The sequence below is a fragment of the Neoarius graeffei genome, chromosome 6 (assembly GCF_027579695.1).
Source record: "Neoarius graeffei isolate fNeoGra1 chromosome 6, fNeoGra1.pri, whole genome shotgun sequence".
NCBI lineage: Eukaryota > Metazoa > Chordata > Actinopteri > Siluriformes > Ariidae > Neoarius > Neoarius graeffei.
Genome location: NC_083574.1, coordinates 44,575,583 through 44,596,694, shown reverse-complemented (window position 1 = coordinate 44,596,694; position 21,112 = coordinate 44,575,583). Strand labels below are relative to the sequence as shown.

The 21,112-nt window shown below is 42.7% G+C and overlaps 1 protein-coding gene across 1 annotated transcript in view; it reads left to right on the top strand.

Annotated features, from left to right (window-relative positions):
• Positions 1-18,364: 18,364 nt before the first annotated feature.
• Positions 18,365-21,112, top strand: part of mical3a (microtubule associated monooxygenase, calponin and LIM domain containing 3a) — a 307,065-nt gene continuing 304,317 nt past the window's right edge. Inside the window, exon 1 of the mRNA XM_060923703.1 lies at positions 18,365-18,474. The gene's annotated coding sequence lies outside the window, so the exon portion shown is untranslated. The remainder of the gene's footprint in view (positions 18,475-21,112) is intronic.

Here is a 21,112-nt window from a genome sequence, read left to right as displayed (position 1 = left end):
GCCCCGTGGCCGGCGAGGGCCTTTCTGTGCGGAGTTTGCATGTTCTCCCCGTGTCCGCGTGGGTTTCCTCCGGGTGCTCCGGTTTCCCCCACAGTCCAAAGACATGCAGGTTAGGTTAACTGGTGAGTCTAAATTGACCATAGGTGTGAGTGTGAATGGTTGTCTGTGTCTATGTGTCAGCCCTGTGATGACCTGGCGACTTGTCCAGGGTGTACCCCGCCTTTCGCCCGTAGTCAGCTGGGATAGGCTCCAGCTTGCCTGCGACCCTGTAGAACAGGATAAAGCGGCTAGAGATAATGAGATGAGATGAAGCAGAAGAAATGGACATGGCATATACAGAAAGGTTTTTTTTCTTTTCTTTTCTAATGTTAGCCCTACCACTGTGCCCTAGAAATGCTGGAAAACACTCAAAAAACAGTCCTACTGGAAATGTAATTTTTTATTCACAACAACAACAACAATTTTCAGGACATACTGTTACTGCATTCAACTCCAGACAGAACCAGACATCCTGTTTCTGACAGCCTTTCCAGCTTTTATTTAATATGACTGCTAACTATGTTTTTAAAAAAATTATGTCTTTCCCAAATTAAGAAACCTTTATTTAGGCTACAGTTGACAACAGCCATCTATTCACTCATCCATTTTCTATACCTCTTATCCCTTCAGGGTCACAGGTGAGCTGGAGCCAATCCTACGGTAGCTGACATTAGGTGTGAGGCAGGGTAGACCCCAGACAGGTCACCAGACTATCACAGGGCTAAGACAGACATTCACACTCACATCTATGGGCAACTTAGAACAGCCAGTTGACCTAATCTGCATGTCTTTGGATGGTGAGAGGAGACCAGAGCACCTGGAGGAAACCCACACAAGCACAAGGAGAACATGCAAACTCCACACACAAAGGCCCCAATCAGCCGAGAGGTTCGAACCAGGCACCAACTTGTTGTGAGGTGACAGTGTTAACCCCTGCACCACCGTGCCACTCATTTTCCAGGAGGATTTTCTTTTAATTACAATGGAAACTGATCATTTAAGAACAAAAACAAACAAATAAATAAAACATGCATACAGAATGTGGAAGTTTTACAATATTTTAAAATTTATTAAATGATTATTTATGTGGAGAGCCAGCAGTGTATGGTCTGTGTGAGCTGTATTGCTGGGTTTCACGTGATGTCACATCCGCCTCATGAGTTATTCAAAACTTTAGCTGGTGGTCTACCAAAGCTCAGTTGACAGTGTTTGTACGGAGAAGGTGCATTGCTCAGATGAAAAATGCCTTACGCTTGCATTGTTTTAGGTTGTTTGAATTGATCAAACTGTGAAATTGATAAAAGTTTCTTCAGGGTTCCCTGTGAACTAATAATAAAGGGTGAACGAACACAGGATTTCACAAAAAAGATGTCGAGAAAGGTGGCTTTTGAACCTCTCACTGAAATCGAAGGGAGCCGAGTCGAAGCATGCTCGAGTTTGCAGTGATCACTTGTTGAAAGGTTTGTATCTCCCTCTCAGCTACAGTTAGTTCCATATATATTTGGACACTGACACAAATTTTGGTTTTTTACCTGTTTACTGAAACATATTCAAGTTATAGTTATATAATGGACATGGACATAAAGTCCAGACTTTCAGCTTTCATTTGAGGGTATCCACATTAAAATTGGATGAAGGGTTTAGGAGTTTCAGCTCCTTAACATGTGCCACCCTGTTTTTAAAGGGGCCAAAAGTAATTGGACAATTGACTCAAAGGCTATTTCATGGGCAGGTGTGGGCAATTCCTTCGTTATGTCATTCTCAATTAAGCAGATAAAAGGCCTGGAATTGATTTGAGGTGTGGTGCTTGCATTTGGAAGATTTTGCTGTGAAGAAAATATGCGGTCAAAGGAGCTCTCCATGCAGGTGAAACAAGCCATCCTTAAGCTGCGAAAACAGAAAAAACCCATCCGAGAAATTGCTACAATATTAGGAGTGGCAAAATCTACAGTACAGTTTGGTACATCCTGAGAAAGAAAGAAAGCACTGGTGAACTCATCAATGCAAAAAGACCTGGACGCCCACAGAAGACAACAGTGGTGGATGCTCGCAGAATAATTTCCATGGTGAAGAGAAACCCCTTCACAACAGCCAACCAAGTGAACAACACTCTCCAGGAGGTAGGCGTATCAATATCCAAATCTACCATAAAGAGAAGACTGCATGAAAGTAAATACAGAGGGTTCACTGCACGGTGCAAGCCACTCATAAGCCTCAAGAATAAAAAGGCTAGATTGGACTTTGCTAAAAAACATCTAAAAAAAGCCAGCACGGTTCTGGAAGAACATTCTTTGGACAGATGAAACCAAGATCAACCTCTACCAGAATGATGGAAAGAAAAAAGTATGGTGAAGGTGTGGTACAGCTCATGATCCAAAGCATACCACATCATCTGTAAAACATGGCGGAGGCAGTGTGATGGCTTGGGCATGCATGGCTGCCAGCGGCACTGGGTCACTAGTGTTTATTGATGATGTGACACAGGACAGAAGCAGCCGGATGAATTCTGAGGTATTCAGAGACATACTGTGTGCTCAAATCCAGCCAAATGCAGCCAAACTGATTGGTCGGCATTTCATAATACAGATGGACAATGACCCAAAACATAAAGCCAAAGCAACCCAAGAGTTTATTAAAGCAAAGAAGTGGAATATTCTTGAATGGCCAAGTCAGTCACCTGATCTCAACCCAATTAAGCATGCATTTCACTTGTTAAAGATTAAACTTCAGACAGAAAGGCCCACAAACAAACAGCAACTGAAAACCGCTGCAGTAAAGGCCTGGCAGAGCATTAAAAAGGAGGAAACACAGCGTCTGGTGATGTCCATGAGTTCAAGACTTCAGGCAGTCATTGCCAACAAAGGGTTTTCAACCAAGTATTAGAAATTAACATTTTATTTACAATTATTTAATTTGTCCAATTACTTTTGAGCCCCTGAAATGAAGGGATTGTGTTTAAAAAATGCTTTAGTTCCTCACATTTTTATGCAATCATTTTGTTCAACCCACTGAATTAAAGCTGAAAGTCTGAACTTTAACTGCATCTGCATTGTTTTATTCAAAATCCATTGTGGTAATGTACAGAACCAAAATTAGAAAAATGTTGTCTCTGTCCAAATATTTATGGACCTAACTGTATGTTCTTCATGTTTTCCAAGTACTTTTCTTGCTGTGTGTCGTTATTTTACGGTGCTTTTTTTTAGTCACGAAGCGCTAAAGTCCCCAGCTGTTTCTTTGTTTATGCCTCACAAAGTCCATATGCATGAAGGTCATGACAAAACTCTTACCCAACCATACAGTTACAATGCGCCGTGATCACTTCTCCGTCTTGTTTAACTAAGATCCAGGTCTTTAAAGGGGTTTCTGATGATCTTTGTGAATGATTTAGCTGAGAGATAAGAGCCGACACAAGTGAGAATCAAGCGAACTGTTGTTTGTTTACACTTTAGCTTGCAGCGCTTCGTTGTAAAGACGCGAACGAAAAGCTTAAAAAAATATGTTTACACAGGCAAAAACAATACAGGATTGATTCGGCAGCGACTTGATAGCGAGGTCCTTCACCCAGCCACATACAAAAAAGTTATAAACCTCTGTACTCTTCCACATTTTCATCTGTTTTGCGGTGTAGAAGGACGTCTGCAACACCAGATAGTTGGAGATGTCGGGGAACTCGACTGAAGGGTAGTTTTTGAGATCGTATGACAAATCCTTCTTTCCCAGACTGGAGGGGTCGATTCCATTGCACACAGCAATCTTCTGAATATATCTAAAGTGAGCAGTGGCTTCTAGATTACGAGCATACTCTGATAAGTCATCGCTAGTTGTTTGCACTACGACAGCCGCTTAGACCACCAGCTATTTCACTTCCGGTAAAAGCGCTAAGAAAAGTCACGTGCTTGAAATCCATCAATGGAGCAACGGCCCAATATACTGTATGGTAAGAATTTCCCTGAACATTAGTTTGTAGTTATGAAATATAAGCAACTTTTGAGAAACCGTCATTGTCAGCTGTCATATAACTGTAAGAGAAAGTCAAAATGTTATGTTTGGAATTTGCTAACCAAAAATGGAGCATACCCAGGACATTTCCCCATATCTGAATAAGCACGTATTGCAGTCCTCACTACTACCAGAGCTGCTGTTATAGCAAATTAATCAACACCTTCTGAACAATCAGCTTCCATAATATAACAGGCTGATTTAATCTACCTGTCAGCACTGAATGGGGCTGAATGTCCTGAACCCATAATGCAGATGCCATTGTCTGTGCAGTCTATGTCCACAGGATGGCGTTCTTATTCTTTTTCTTCAAAATGTATCTTTGTCCAATCATGAGATCTTTGAGGCTGATGGTATCGTGCATTCTACATTTTGACCCAAACCTGGTTTTCTCTGCCAGTAGATTAAGACTTGATAGAAGATGTTAGACAGATCTTTCAACAAGACTCCAAACAACATGGAAATGGTTGTAGGAGGAAAAAAAATCAATGTTTTGCAACAGCTATCTCAGCCTATAGATATGAATCATATTTGAAACCTGTGGCCGAAATTAAAGAGCGACACATGAACTACATGCGTTCATCTAAGAATATATAAGAGTTTGAAACGTTCAGTTCCCTCTACAAGGTTCTCCAACCTTGTTAGCAAATACATATCACGTCCCTGTACATTTAAGCTTAATATATTGTATCATCCATGGCATGCGTTATTGATCTTTGTTCATTTTCATGAAGGGTGCCAGGAATTCTGGAGATGACTGTAGTAGGACACCCAAAACAAAACATGGTGAATTTATAGCCAGTTGCCTTGTCTAGTCACTCTGCCACTCAATATGACGTTATGGGCTACACAATCCTCTGAGACAGTGAGAATAAATTAAAATCTGTGATGTATGAAGCTTCAGCATATACTGTATATTAAACCACTTTCATAATTGACCAAGACTCTTATATAACCTTCCCTAATTTTCTGGCTCTCCTTCACCCTCTGAATGTTAAATCTACTTCATGGCTGTGTTCGTGGATATTCACGACTACTTTTTTGTCTAAGAAACAGACGACCTGAAGAAATAATTGAAACATTTTCCATCTTCAAACCAATTCTAACATTTAAAAAAACATTTTCCATGTTTGCAAAAGTTTTGTAATTATTTTGTGTTTTTAATGAGGTATGTGAAAGGACAGTGCATAATACAACTAATTTTGTGTTAAAATATTTGGCAGTTATGTTAAAAGACTCTTTTGTGTGCATTTATGTGCCATCTGGAAGGTGACGAGTGGCACGGTGGTGCAATAGTTAGCACTTTCGCTTCACAGCAAGAAGGTTCTGGGTTCGAGCCCAGTGGCCGATGGGGGCCTTTGTGTGTGGAGTTTGCATGTTCTCATCATGTTTGTGTGGGTTTCCTCCAGGTGCTCGTTTCCCCTGAAGTCCAAAGACATGCAGATTAGGCTAATTGGTGGCTCTAAATTACCCATAGGTGTGTGTGAGTGTGCAGAAAGGAACTGGCCACCCTACTGCTGCAGTTCCAGTCAAGTCAACCAAACACGGGTTGCCTCAAGCCTGGACTGGGTTCGGCAGTGATGACAATCAGTACGTTTACATGCACATCCAAATCGAGCTGCTGTCGGTAATTGAGCAAAGGGTCCCAGCAGGGGTGCCAGAGAAATCCAATCCTACATGCACACAAGGAAATCGAGCTATTGTGTGAGGTACATTGTGCACCCGAGCCACAGGTGGCGCTACACGCCCCATCGTGTTGGTACACTTCCGGTTGTCGTCATGAAGAAGAGCTATTCAAGAGTGTAAACAAAGTTATCAGTTCCGTGTTCTCCATTGCGCGTTTTTCTCCCGTCCATGAATTTTAATATATTCAACTCCTTAAGCTGAATGAGCATGAACTCTGTCTCCTCATTGCTCCAGAAGTGCACGTTTCTGCTCGCCATTTTCTCTTCTTCGTTTGTTCCTCCTGACCTCTTCTGCTGCTCGCTACTACTGTTGTCATGCCGACCGAGGCTGTCGTGTTTCCCGCTTGTGGTCTCGTCACTCGTCACTTCCGGAAGGGGCAGTGCTGAAGTAAGTAGCTTGACTACGTAGCTCGATAGGGTTTACATGCACTAAGTAGCTCGGCAAAAATCGCATAATCTAGGTCGTGTAGCTCGATTACGAGAAATCAAGTTCGGTTCAATTTCAGCCTAGCTAAGGTGTATCCATGGCATTTAGAACTTCGATTTCAGTCGAGCAACGGCAGAAATTCGATTTTCTCTATGTGCATGTAAACGCACTCACTGACGGAAGATGATGAGAGGGCATTTTCTGTGACAATCCATAACACCAAAATCATTTAAGTAAGGAATAAAACACAACAGGGTATGATCCGTCCATTTTCTATACCGCTTATCTGTCAGGGTCATGGGGGAAGCTGGAACCAATCTCAGGCCCTGTCCACACGGCAACGGCTTCAGGTGACTCCGATACAATTGCTTATCGTTTAGGCCTGGCGTCCACACGGCACCGGCGTTTTGGGTGCCCAAAACGCAATCTTTTTGAGAACGGGTTCCAGAGTGGAAAGATCTGGCAACGTTGCCGTTGTGAAGTCGTCTGGATGAGTAGAACGGATTTGTTTACGATGACGTCACAACCTTAGGGCAGAGTCAATCCCGCCAGCAAAAATAGGGAAAAAAAGGAGCGATCTCACCTCTTCAGATGCTGGTTTAAGTCCAACAATACATTCCTCAAAAAGGACTGTGAGTGCTTCACGCCGGGTAGAAGTGTAACGAATATCACCAGGATATCACCAGGAAAAAGCCTTACAGAGCACTAGTGAGAGTGAAACACGAGCTTGGATATTATTATTATTATTATTATTATTATTATTATGTTCAGTGTTAGTTCACAGTAGTAATGCAAGAAGCAGAATAGTGACAGTAATAGTGAAGCAAAAACATGCAATTGTACAAACACTGCAGCTCTACAGCAAAATATTCATTTATAAAATGGTCTGATTCTTAACACCAGTAGTGCCAATGATCTTCTCATTGCGATGCGATGCGAGTTGTCAACAAATCCTATAACTTGGTTCATGAAATGCGCTTACAAAATATTTTCACTGTGAATATTTATTGTGTAATGGTGCAAAGTGAGAGACTCTGCCCTTAGGGCAGAGTCAATCCCGCCAGCAAAAATAGGGAAAAAAAGGAGCGATCTCACCTCTTCAGATGCTGGTTTAAGTCCGACAATACATTCCTCAAAAAGGGCGTAGAGGAGCAAATTAATTCATCAACGTGTATCATTCAATTTATTCCGGACCATTAAAGACACCGCCTTCCGCGTAGAATCATACGTCATCCTCACCGCCATATTGGATAGGTCAAAGCGGAGCATAAAGATTCATGTGCTGCCTTTAACTGTACCAACAGGTTTACCGTCCAAACGAGATCACATGGGATTACCTTTCACAGGTGAGAAACAACAAATTAATCCATCAACGTGTAGTATTCAATTTATTCCGGACCATTAAAGACGCCGCCTTCCGCGTAGAATCATACGTCATCCTCGCCGCCATATTGGATAGGTCAAAGCGGAGAATAAAGATTAGCTGCGTTTAACTGTACCAACAGGTTTGTCGTCCAAACGAGATCACATGGGATTACCTTTCACAGGTGAGACTGGAAAAATACTTTTCATTGTATTTGGTCATTATAATGTAATTTTACGAACAGATTTTTCTGACTTTGTGGCTAATATGAAGTCTCGCGCATAATAGTTTATGCGCATGCGTCCTTACTTCTTCTATTGTTCTGGTGTCTCCGAAGGGACCGTCTTACAGCGCCCCTAGAAGTGTGGCATGTGTATTGCATCGTTTTCAGCAAGCGTTGCGTTGCCATATGGACCTGATATTTTACTGATTGTTGCCCATTTGGACGCGATATATTTTTAAATAACATCTCGTTGCCGTTGTCGTGTGGATGTAGCCTCAGTTGATTTCAGGCGAGAGGTGGGGATATCCTGAGATAGATTAGAGACCCTGGGCAGGTCACCAATCTATCTCAGGGTTAACACCAAGACAAACAACCATCACACTCACATTCACACCTATGGGGAATTTAGGGTCGTCAGTTGACCTAATCCACATGTCTCTGGACTGTCGGAGGAAACCAGAGCACCAGGAGGAAACCCACACAGGCACAAAGAGAACATGTAAACTCCAAACACAAAGTCCCCAGACGGCCCCCAGGTTCAAATCCAGAACCGGCTTGTTGTGAGGTGACAGTGCTGACCACTGCACTACTGTACTGGTAGGGCATGATGTTATCAGAAAATTATCAATGACAGGGTGGTGTGTTTTTTTGTTTTGTTTTGTTTGTTTTTTTACGGAAGCCAAGAGAGGCCCTTCATATAATCCTTTTTTTTATTCACCTTGTTATCCCGAGATAACGACATAATTAATTCAGGATCTTGAGAAAACAACACAACTAATTCAAGATCTCGAGAAAACAAAACCGTTATTCCGAGATAACGACATAATTAATTCAGGATGTCGAGAAAACAACACAACTAATTCGAGATCTCGAGAAAACAAAACCGTTATTTCGAGATCTCAAGAAAACAAAACAATTATTCCGTGATCTCGAGAAAACAAAACAATTATTTCATGATCTTGAGTAAACAGCTGAGAAATGGTTCATTCAGGTGCACCAAGAGACTTGTGATATGCTGACTTTGGGGCGATTTCTCATTCTGTATAGACGCAACTTTGGTCATTAGAATGTCTGGAATAATCGATCACCTAATAAGGCAATATTTTGATCAGGGGTTGACACAGGGAGAGATTGCATTAAGTCTTTTAATAAGGGATAATTTCAAAATTAGTCCGCGGCACCTCCGCAGAAGACTGGCCCGGCTTCGTCTCTACCGACAGAGATACAGTCAATGCGTTTACATGCACATCCAAATCAAGCTGCTGTCGGTAATCGAGCTGAGGGTCCCAGCAGGGGTGCCAGAGAAATCCAATCCTACATGCACACAAGGAAATCGAGCTATTGTGTGAGGTGCATTGTGCACCTGAGCCACAGGTGGCGCTACACGCCCCATCGTGTTGGTACACTTCCGGTTGTCGTCATGAAGAAGAGCTATTCAAGAGTGTAAACAAAGTTATCAGTTCCGTGTTCACAAGAAGAGTGTTTGTAGTTTGTATGTACGAACAGAAGTGTTCCTAATAAACACATGCCCCCCCCCATTTCTGAAAAACATGAATTGTCCCCCCCAATAAAAATCCCCTAAATTATTCAAAATTGTACAAACAAATGTATTTTCAGACTTCACATTCTTCACATTTTAGATAGAAATGGTGGAACAAATAATGTTTGACAAATATATTTCTGACTCTGCATTCCATCTCTGGTCTCCTCCACTGCAATGCAAATGAATGGGTAGTTTCTTACACAGATGCTGATGATATCATCAGGCTTTAAATACCCCCTCTCAATCTTTCTCTGAGCTCTGGGAAGTGGCTGCATCCTGGGGCTCTGTGAGTAGTTTTGATCAAAAGTAGAATACTAATACTAGAACAATAGTGTGCTCATAAATGATTTCAAAACGTAATCAGACTGTGTTTGCCACCTGTGGTGAAATAACTTCACTAGAAGCTAGTTTAACAGCACTAGCTAGCTAGTACTATTTTCCAGCTAGTGGTTGCTAACTAGCTAGATAAATTGGTTGCTTAGCACTAGCCCTAATACTTCTACATGCACTAGCTAGATGGCTTGCCTATTTGCTAGTGCACATTGATCGGGTGTTTGTTTATATTAGCTAGCTATATTACTGTGAAGTTCATCTCATCTCATCTCATTATCTCTAGCCGCTTTATCCTGTTCTACAGGGTCGCAGGCAAGCTGGAGCCTATCCCAGCTGACTACGGGCGAAAGGCGGGGTACACCCTGGACAAGTCGCCAGGTCATCACAGGGCTGACACATAGACACAGACAACCATTCACACTCACATTCACACCTACGGTCAATTTAGAGTCACCAGTTAACCTAACCTGCATGTCTTTGGACTGTGGGGGAAACCGGAGCACCCGGAGGAAACCCACGCGGACACGGGGAGAACATGCAAACTCCACACAGAAAGGCCCTCGCCAGCCACGGGGCTCGAACCCGGACCTTCTTGCTGTGAGGCGACAGCGCTAACCGCTACACCACCGTGCCGCCCTACTGTGAAGTTAAGACATCATATTTGAATCATTCCATAATTAACCAGTGTCTGTCCTGTTTGTACGTGTGGTCCAGATCACTGTTTCTCAAAGCATGGCAGAAAAAAGGAGAGGGGACATAAGAGATTTCTTTCTTGGGCCAAGGAAAGTTAGGAAGACAGCTGAAGAGGTGGTGAGCAGCTTAAATAACATTACCATACAAGATAACGGGGAAAGGGAGTGTCAGGTAAGGTTTCATAGTATGACGATTATTTATTTTTAATTGAGAGGCGGAAGAGGACATCAGGGAGAGTGGCGTGGTGGAGTGTCAAACACAGAGGTCAGGTTCAAGCTGCAGCAGTCGAGAAGATGTAGAGAGGGAGTCTCTGGTAAGGTTTCACAATTATAGTAAGTGAAGCCCAGTCTCATCTCATCTCATCTCATTATCTCTAGCCGCTTTATCCTTCTACAGGGTCGCAGGCAAGCTGGAGCCTATCCCAGCTGACTACGGGTGAAAGGCGGGGTACACCCTGGACAAGTCGCCAGGTCATCACAGGGCTGACACATAGACACAGACAACCATTCACACTCACATTCATACCTACGGTCAATTTAGAGTCACCAGTTAACCTAACCTGCATGTCTTTGGACTGTGGGGGAAACCGGAGCACCCGGAGGAAACCCACGCGGACACGGGGAGAACATGCAAACTCCACACAGAAAGGCCCTCGCCAGCCCCGGGGCTCGAACCCAGGACCTTCTTGCTGTGAGGTGACAGCGCTAACCACTACACCACCGTGCCGCCCCAGAAGCCCAGTCGTTTTGAGTAAAAAAAAAAAATGTGAAGAAGGAAAAGGAAAGTAGATGTCCTCTAGAAATGAAGTTGGTATTTATTTTATTTCTTTAGGCAGAATGTTCTCAGTCAGGGGGAGAGGCAGAAGAGGACATCAGAGAGAGTGGCGTGGTGGAGTGTCAGGCTCAGAGTTCAGGTTCAAGCTGCAGACCCAGGGAGTGACCAGTGCCAGGGAACAACCAGACCAGGCCAGAGCCCAGATGCAGTACAGGGGTAGAAGGTGGCACAAAACCTTATCAGCCACACCCATGTTGATCATGACCTAGTGCCACATGAAGAGTTTATTGGACTCTATGTGGTGTCTGAGACGACTGGTCAGGCCATTGCTGACATGGCCACTGATGTTTTGGTGAGGCTCAACATACTGATGGCTGGTTTGCGGGGGCAAGGCTATGATGGGGCAGCCAACATGGCAGGCAAATACTCTGGTGTGCAGGCTATTCTGAGGAGACAGCAGCCACTAGCTCTGTATGTCCACTGTGGGGCACACTGTTCCAATCTTATTACACAGGCTGCCTGCTCAGCCTCCCCACTGATCTGGGACTCACTTTTTTGGGTCCACCAGTTAGGTGTGCTCTTTGGTCAGTCAGGGAAATTCAAGGCCATGTTTGCAGACATCGCAACAACAGACAACCAGCCTGAGCCAATGACAACCTTGAAACCGCTGTGCCCAACCAGGTGGACTGTCCAGGACACAGCAATTAAGGCTGTGCTCACTCAGTATGACAGAGTTCTCTGCAGCTTGGATAAAATGGCTGGTAGTACATCCAAATCTGCAGCCAGTTCCAGCGGCTTAGCAGAGCATTTTAGAAAGGGCAAAACAGTCTTGGGTCTTACACTCGCTTCTGCTGTGGTCGGAGAGCTTGAATGCCTCAACAAATCCCTGCAGAGGAGAACCCAGACTGTCTCTGGTATGCTGGCAGAGGTCGGCTGTGTCCGCTCCTCTTTCCAGGAGAAACGAAATGACCAGCACTATGTGACCCTTTTTGAAAAGGCAAATGCTGCAGTGGTTGAGTCTGCACAGATACAACCCATTGAGGTGCCAGACGCTTTCCTGGTGAAGCAGTTGACTACTACCGTATGGAGTTCTTCAAGGTCTTAGATACTGTGGATGCTCAATTTGCTGAACGCTTTGATCAGGAGAGTTTTAAGGATCTGCAGAAACTGGAGAATATGCTCCTCACTGGGAAGGTGAATGATGTGGTAGACCAGTACCCTGAGCTGAAAAGAGGTGCTCCAGCTGTTGAGTTGCCTTTATTTAAGAGTAAATATGAGTTCAGCTGCAGTAAAGAAGCAGCAGAGGTACTCAGGGAACTGCCTGTAGAGGTGCAGGGACTGTTCAAACAAGTGGAGGTTCTGGTTAGACTTTTATTGGTAGTGCCAGCATCTTCCTGTGAAGCAGAGAGGAGTTTTAGCGCCCTGAGAAGGCTTAAAACCTGGCTTAGAGCCACCATGTCTCAGGAACGACTGAACAGTGTTGTTGTGTGTCATGTACACAGAGACAAGGTTGATGAGCTGGATAGACCAAATCTCTGTCAGCAATTTATTGCTGGTAGTGAAACTCGCAAACACACCTTTGGCTTATTTGCCTAGTTATGATAGTTTGTGAGTGTAGTGATCAGACTCACATACTCAGTGGTCAATACTCACATGATTGTATAATGAATGGATATGAATTCATGATGTTATTGAGTCTACTTGTTGATGATGTTGATGAAATTTGTGACGACTGGGGTTGGAAATAGATCAGCTCTGCTTCTTCCATCCCCATTTCAAACCAAGGTGGTTGTTCTGTTTGGTGTTTTTGTTTGTTTGTTGACTGATATTTGTTTCGTCTGATTGGTTTGAAATAAACTATTTGAATTGGATTGAATGATTTTGTTGAGTCTACTGGTCAGAAATATGATAAAGAACAAGAAAGGTACATTTTGTTATAAGGAGGATTTTTTTACTATAAAACATATGTAGGTACACACAGTCCCTTTAAGAAACTACAGGTCTCATCGGCCAGCTTCCGCGTTGACCTGCGTCATGCCAGGGCGGGATCACCTATGTCACTTCCTCCATGATTCCATAAGAAACTAAGGCACGCTACTCTCTTCCTCTTTGGTGCTGTGAATCTCGTCACAAGTGGCGCGTTCTACAGAGATAAAGAGGCCGCTCACCAGAGCATCCAAGATACAGACGTCTTTTCTCCCGAGAAAAACGATTCAGCATGGTTTTTCTTTACCCTTGGCCACGGTAGAACTACTTAAATCGTGCTATCTCTCTCTCTCAGTTGAGCTACAGCCGGTTTGTTTGTCTATTATCAGTAACGTTACAAGACTGCCGCCCAAGCAGTTTAATTAAAAGTTAGAAGCGACTGGATTCCTTCTAACTAAAGCGCTGTGCACATTGTTTGATCAGAGACTTCTCCTCCACGAACTACGAAGCGTTCGGACCAAGAAATCCTCTGTCTTCCACGGAATCGACTCACGTGCTCCTGTGGACTCCAAAAGTCTCGGAACATATCTCCATAATCTTGCACTATAAGCGAGATACTGAAGTAAGACTGGCATTTTGGGGCATAAAACTAGTCTCAGGAATTAGTTTTATTAAGTAGTGTGAATTTAAACTCAGGAACGGTTTAATTGTTTACACTGTAGACACGCAGCGTGTTGAACTGATGATTGTTCTATTTTGTTTTGATCTCTCAGTTGTTTAATAGATAGGCTGTTGCATGCTTTCCTCTTTTCCTTTCTAACACTTTAATTTCATCATTACACATATTGTGACCTCATCAAGATTTCAGTGGATTTAGCTAGCAACACACGGCTAATTATTTTGTCTTGTTAGCAAGCAAGGCTAACCCTCTGTTAGGCCACACACCCCTTTTGTTCTTAACCCCACGAGGTAGAATTCTTTGGCCTTAGCTAGCAACACAAGGCTAATCTTTGTCTCCACATGTGGCCACACACACACACACAAACACATCTTTGCTAGCAACCAAAGCTAACTCTTTTGTTCTACTTAGAAACACCTGGTCACCTCCACACACACACACACACACACACACACACACACACACGCTCATCAAGTATATGACTATATCATATTTGAATGTATTTCAATTGCTAATATTTATTTTTTATCACACACACACACATGCTCATCAAGTATATGACCATATCATATTTGTATATAATGATTCCAACTGCTATTATTCATTTTTATCTTTGTTATAATAAATTCAATTATTATTGAAACTGTGTGTTTATTTGTTGTACCGATATTTTTGAAGCCATCCAATCTCAAAAGAATTCCAAGGTGCATATGAGTTATGTAATACGGTAAGTGATCATAATAATTTGGAATATACCATAATTTAGCTGTTTGGTAATTTATTATTAAGCACCAAAATTAATGGTATTATTTAATGAGACTGATTTAAGTTATTTATCCTATTGTATTCAGGAGTTGTCCAGATACAGACAAGAAGAGTTATACAGACAAGAAGAGTTATACAGATACAAGATCTCTTCTTCCAGGGAGTCCTGGAAAATGACAGATAAAAACAAACAAGGAATGATTTTATATAAATTTATGTAAATAAATCAGATTTTGATATTCACCCATATCAATTAATCACGCATAAAGTAGTCCCATACACTGGGAGAAAAGGAAGATAGTGAGAAGAACTGGGGATCTGGGAGGGTCGGAGGGAGGTGATAGATAAGAATGTCAGTAGACATTACATGCCCAAGATGCTTAAAATTATGATTTACTAATATAACAGTTAAGTAAGCAGTGATACACGCTGTTGGCTGTTTACGACAAATAAACAAGAAATGTAAGCACAAATGATTCCCTGTGCAGTACTTTTTGAATGATGTGGCGAGCCTCTACGAAGTTGTGATTGATGGTTGCATGGTATGAGTTGCATCTCATCTCATCTCATCTCATTATCTCTAGCCGCTTTATCCTTCTACAGGGTTGCAGGCAAGCTGGAGCCTATCCCAGCTGACTATGGGCGAAAGGCGGGGTACACCCTGGACAAGTCGCCAGGTCATCACAGGGCTGACACATAGACACAGACAACCATTCACACTCACATTCACACCTACGGTCAATTTAGAGTCACCAGTTAACCTAACCTGCATGTCTTTGGACTGTGGGGGAAACCGGAGCACCCGGAGGAAACCCACGCGGACACGGGGAGAACATGCAAACTCCACACAGAAAGGCCCTCGCCGGCCACGGGGCTCGAACCCAGACCTTCTTGCTGTGAGGCAACAGCGCTAACCACTACACCACCGTGCCGCCCTGTATGAGTTGTATACGGGCAAAAAAAAAAAATCACTTTTGTCCCCCCCCCAATCCTGACATCGGATCTGCACCCCTGGTTACATTTAATATTGTGTTACATCCTCAACACAAGTTTATTTTCACTTCCTTTATAACAGCTATCAACCATCAGTCCCTCACCGGCCTCTTGTTTTTCTCTGTCGTGAAGTTAACGTTGCTGAGAAACCTGAAAATCCTCTGTCCTGAAGAATTTCCTGTGTCTGAAAACTTCGAGTATTACAACATGTTCACTCAGGAGACTCCTTCCAGAAATGCTTCCAAAAACCTCCTCACAGTCAGCTTCACCATATCAACAATTACACACCTTTTTTTATTTGTTTTTATGACGCATCCACCTCACACACCCCTGTGTTAGTTGTTGCCATAGGTGTTCCTCTTCAACCCATTTGTTTTCACTTATATTTGAAGCAAGGTAAATGTACCACTGCAATCTGTAAATCTGTGCTGATTTCATGCTTCTTATTATTCCATTTGATTATAATGGTCTTTACATTACATTACATTAATGGCATTTAGCAGACACTCTTATCCAGAGCGATGTACAACATACCCAGAGCAGCCTGAGGAGCAGTTAGGGGTTAGGTGCGTTTGCTGAAGGGCACTTCAGTCATTCCTGCTGGTCCAGGGAATCGAACCAGTGACCTTTTGGTCCCAAAGCTGCTTTTCTAACCATTAGGCCATAGCTTATTTTAAAAGTTGTATCTAATACTATTTTTTTTTTAGTATCTTGCTATTGGTTTCTGTTTTTATTATTATTTTATCTCATCTCATTATCTCTAGCCGCTTTATCCTGTTCTACAGGGTCGCAGGCAAGCTGGAGCCTATCCCAGCTGACTACGGGTGAAAGGCGGGGTACACCCTGGACAAGTCGCCAGGTCATCACAGGGCTGACACATAGACACAGACAACCATTCACACTCACATTCACACCTACAGTCAATTTAGAGTCACCAGTTAATCTAACCTGCATGTCTTTGGACTGTGGGGGAAACCGGAGCACCCAGAGGAAACCCATGCGGACACGGGGAGAACATGCAAACTCCGCACAGAAAGGCCCTCGCCGGCCACGGGGCTCGAACCCGGACCTTCTTGCTGTGAGGCGACAGCGCTAACCACTACACCACCATGCCGCCCATTATTATTATTTTATGATTTTATAATTTTATAATTAATACATATCTTTCTATTAGCATTCTAGGTGTGTTGTACCACAGAACGGACTGCGTACATGTGGTGTATGTTGGCTTTATGCCTTTTATATTATGTACTATAAAGCACTTTGGTCAGCAAGGCTGTAGTTAAAGTGCTATATAGATAAAGTTGACTTGACTTGCCTAATGATAACATATCAGAATGAGCACATCCATGCTCATCTCATCTCATTATCTGTAGCCGCTTTATCCTGTTCTACAGGTTCGCAGGCAAGCTGGAGCCTATCCCAGCTGACTACGGGCGACAGGCGGGGTGCACCCTGGACAAGTCGCCAGGTCATCACAGGGCTGACACATAGACACAGACAACCATTCACACTCACATTCACACCTACGGTCAATTTAGAGTCACCAGTTAACCTAACCTGCATGTCTTTGGACTGTGGGGGAAACCGGAGCACCCGGAGGAAACCCACGCGGACACGGGGAGAACATGCAAACTCCGCACAGAAAGGTCCTCGCTGGCCCCGGGGCTCGAACCCAGGACCTTCTTGCTGTGAGGCGACAGCGCTATCCAGAAAATCCAGAAAATTATGCAGGAAATTAATATACAGAAAAATGCTTGCGGGTTAATTGAATGACTAATGTAAAAAAAAAAAAAGAAGAAGAAAAATCTCTGAAAGTGCTTGCAGTAGATGGAAGGCAATCCAAGAAAGTGTACGATGTTGGGTTTTCCCACTGTGATTTTCAGGTAAGTCCATATTACATTAAAGAGGAGGGGCTTGATGAAGAGCTAGGACTTTCAGTTGATGAGAGAGAGAGAGAGAGAGAGAGAGAGAGAGAATCTGGCAACCAGTTCTAATTAGGTTTTTGTAATGACAAGCAAAGAGAGAACTAGCATTAGGTGCTATGAGTGTGTGAGAAGAAGACACCAGTGTTGAGTAAGTACCAGTAAGTGATTACTGCATCTCTATCTATTCTGTTGCTGCATCCAAATGTGTAGTGCAGTGTAGTATGGTTTTAAGAAAGCTCTTTTTCAGGGATGTGTTCCATCCAGTCCTGTGTGAAATGAAGCTATAGATATAATGTTAAATGTGTTATTTAGCCTGTGCTCACTTCCACATTGTAGCTGAATGAATATGACAGTATTCTTGTGGACAGAGTTTTTGTCTCGACATGTTATAGTAGCTTCAGGACAGACTACACTATTACGTGTGTCTTAGTGTGTGAATCTTTATTGTGTTCCAGTGACGATGATCGATCATAGACAGCAGCGACACAGCAAGAGAATCCTTAGTGTTTATTCTTGTATGTATTATGAATACATAATATGTAAGTATTAATTTGATAAGACCGAAGAAGTCACTAAGTAGGTCTGAAACATCAAAATCATTTCAAAATATGCAGAAAACATTTACTGAGAAAATGGTATATGTTCAGAGGCACACAGTATGCTCATCACTAATTATAACCATCTATTTCATATCTCTTTTCTATATGAAAATAGATGAAGGCTTATGAAGGTTTAGATGAAGGTTCAAGATTTATGTCCTGCTATCGTGTCAAGCCATTTCATCCCTTTTGTTATTAATATCAAATTATTTACTAAAGTGCTTAATTAAATGTACTGTAATGCGTCCACATCATCATCACCACCAGTGCACGTTGTGTGACTTGTATTTGGGTCATATTTCGCCTCGTAGCAGTGACGTGGTGCTTTAAGAAGCATGGAGGAGTGCTGAAAGGCTGAATTTGTGTGTGTGTTCTGTGCTGAATGAGAAGCTGCATTGCAGAGCCAAATACAGCACAGCAGAACACACTCTCTCTCCCATACACAGACACGAAATCATGAAAACAAGACCTGGGTGATCTCCGATGAAGGTGAAAGACATAAAAGGTAGGATTTGCTGTCTCTTTCAGAATATCTAATTAGTGAAGCTCTTTTGCTAGCAATGGAAGTGAGAATATGTCTAATCAGCATTGTAATTCTGATGACTACCACAGTGGAGTGTGTGTGTATGTGTGTGTTGAGAATGAATGTGAGTGATGATGGTACAGTGTTACAGGGTGACCTTGTTACTGTACTTAGATTTGCTGACAGCAGTACACACAGATCACAATTCCAGCTACTTCGGGCAGCTACAGAAACCCTCATCCTCTCTCATGTGTGTCTCAGAAGACAGTAGGATATTGTGCAAACCCGTGCTCATTGTGCATTGCGTGGGAGTGATGTAGTTGCTCATGTGAAGGGCGCGTGATGAATATAAATGACCAGTACTCAAAAACAGATCTATCCAGAATGATTCAATCCACATTTACTGGATATGAGCAATCGTGTGCTCGGATTGGCTACTCTACTACTAGGATATCAGCTCATATACCATGAGTAGAGAAAAACAAAATGGCAGAGCGTGTTGCTGAACCAACCGAGGACGAAATAAAAACTACTCGAAAACAAAACCCCAAAAACTGTTAGCAAGCATTTCAAAGAAACAGAAATAGTTAAAAGAATATAGTCCCCCCCCCCCCCCCCAATATCTCCTGTTCCACACTCCAGCCTAGTTGGTGGTGGTAATGCACCTTTAAGTTGGTTTGCCAACCACCCAAAAAAAAAAAGAAGAAGAAGAAAACCCAAAAAAATATTTTAAAAAATGCAACAAAATATGGAATAAGGGCGGCACGGTGGTGTAGTGGTTAGCGCTGTCGCCTCACAGCAAGAAGGTCCTGGGTTCGAGCCCCGGGGCCGGCGAGGGCCTTTCTGTGTGGAGTTTGCATGTTCTCCCCGTGTCCGCGTGGGTTTCCTCCGGGTGCTCCGGTTTCCCCCACAGTCCAAAGACATGCAGGTTAGGTTAACTGGTGACTCTAAATTGAGCGTAGGTGTGAATGTGAGTGTGAATGGTTGTCTGTGTCTATGTGTCAGCCCTGTGATGACCTGGCGACGTGTCCAGGGTGTACCCCGCCTTTCGCCCGTAGTCAGCTGGGATAGGCTCCAGCTTGCCTGCGACCCTGTAGAAGGATAAAGCGGCTAGAGATAATGAGATGAGATGAATGAGAGAATATGGAATAAAAGTATTTGATGGTAAGAACGTATCTTTTTTAATTTTTCAAGAATTATTATTACAGTGTTTTTCACAAATTGCTCATGTCATTTCGCCAGTTTCACATTCCACATTCCAAAAACTTGACACAAAACGTTCGACAAAATCATTTCCACTTAGAAAGTAAACAAAGTAGATTAGATTAGATTATCTAATCTAGTTTGTTTACATTCTAAGCGGAAATGATTTTGTCGAACGTTTTGTGTCAAGTTTTTATTTATCGAATTTACAAAAAATAAAAATGCCCCATTTCTCAAAATCCAGTGAATGTGGATAGAATAAAACAGTTGTTATTCCACTCAATCTCATTGTACATGGTTTATAGCCGAGTCGACGCTATGCATTAATTACATTAATGTCATTTAGTAGACGCTCTTATCCAGAGCGACGTACAACATTCCCAGAGCAGCCTGGGGAGCAGTTGGGGATTAGGTGCCTTGCTCAACAGCACTTCAGCCATTCCTGCTGGTCCAGGGAGTCGAACTGGTGACCTTTTGGTCCCAAAGCTGTTTCTCTAAACATTAGATTTCCCCTACGCATCTCATCAGCTATCAGCTCATGTACGACTCGATTTTGTGGAATAACTGTTAATTGTACAGACACACTGTGGTAATGGATCTGGCCCTTGAGGAAGATATCAGTGATTTAAACTATTGGCTTGGAACAGAGTGATGTATATAACATCTGTATCTAGACTTTCAAGTGTTTGGATGGATGGAAGGGTTAACTGAAAGATTCAATGGTAGATTAACTCTCTGCTGTGATATACTCTAAAACTGAAAATCAGCTGTCAGGGAGTTGCTTGAGGCTAACATTAGCACAGAACCATGCCCTGGTTTTATTCCTCTAACAGCTGCTTTGTAATACCCTGAGAATGAAGCCACTGTGGTCTAGTGTCATCATTACAGCATTACATAATATGCAGATAAGGACATCTGTGACGCATCAGGCCTGGGATGCACTGGTGACAAATCAATCATTTGTCAAGTCTTTATTTCATTTGTTTAAGAGTACAGTGAAAGTGCATATATGGCAAAAAGTCAGCTGTAAACAAACAGGTGAGACAAGGACACACACACACACCCAAAAGATACCAATGCCTAATGCAATTAAATATCCAGAATTTTTGGAATTGGGTGCAGGCCTCAGCATGCTTGGTTAGAAAAATGTGTGTGTGCATGTGTGTGAAAGTATTAAACCTATTGTTGGGATTAAATGTGTCAAGGATGATGGGAGTGCGTGAATTGTGAGCAGCAATTTTGATATTGTAGGGAGATTTGATTAGTTACCATGGAGACAATTTATTTATAAATGATTGCTACTACTACCACTTCTCCTAGTGCTTGTAGTAGTAGTCGTGGTGGTAATGGTGGAGGTGGTTATTTATTGACCTTATTTATTGAACTTCTTCAATTCTTTCTTATTTTCTTTTACAAT